Below are 984 nucleotides of genomic sequence, written 5' to 3'. Positions count from 1 at the left end.
TATAATCATTTCAATAAAAAGAAGTTTGATAAACCACATTTTATATTCAATAATGCTATTTTCAATCCTTAAAGGAACAGTGAGTAACATTTAGGGGGATTTAATTTCAGAACTGGAATATAATATTCATATGTTTACATTAGTGTACAGTCACCTGAAACTAAGAATCATTTATATCTACTCTACATACAGCAGGGAGAGAATCCTGTCAGTGTCCGATCCGTCCCAGCAACTCGATCCCATTCTGCACATGTGCGGGCGCACCTACCCAGTATGCCTTGCAGGAAGACCTGCCTCTGTTTGGCTACTGGCTGCTAAACGCTAACATTAGCCTAGCTATGTTGCTAACTGGTAATTGGAACCAGACAGGCCTGGCAGGAGCGATGTAGCCACGGCAGCTCACGTTTTTTGTTCCCGTAGTCTGAAGGGAGGCTTCCTGGTCCAAACAATGGTTTTGTTTTGTTTTTGAAAGAAATTCCGTATGCTTTTTCATTATTCTGATACCACTTCTGATAGTATTTGAGGCGAGAAATCAACTCCATAGATTTAGAATATTATACAATGCTTTGTAAAAACTCCTGTTCAACAAGCATAAACATGTAAAGAAACTCAATCTGCTCTCTGCAGTCTCATCATCACTGCTGTTTAAGCACCAAGGATCGGACAAAAGCTCTCTGTGTGAAGTCCAACTGTTCAGCTCAGTCTGTTCTTGTCTCTGCTGGATGAGACAAAGTAGGAGGACATGAAGACATGAAGACAGGAGGACATGAAGACAGGAGGACATGAAGACATGAAGACAGGAGGACATGAAGACAGAGGAAATGAAGACAGGAGGACAGAATACAGGAGGACAGAATACAGGACATGAGGACATGAAGACAGGAGGTCAGGAAGACAGGAGGACATGAAGACAGAGGACATGAAGACAGGAGGACAGAAGACAGGAGGACATGAAGACAGAGGACATGAAGACAGGAGGACATG

This window comes from Anarrhichthys ocellatus, unplaced genomic scaffold, assembly GCF_004355925.1.
Source record: "Anarrhichthys ocellatus isolate YVR2014 unplaced genomic scaffold, GSC_Weel_1.0 scaffold166, whole genome shotgun sequence".
Lineage (NCBI taxonomy): Eukaryota > Metazoa > Chordata > Actinopteri > Perciformes > Anarhichadidae > Anarrhichthys > Anarrhichthys ocellatus.
Note: the sequence above shows the minus strand (reverse complement) of the source record.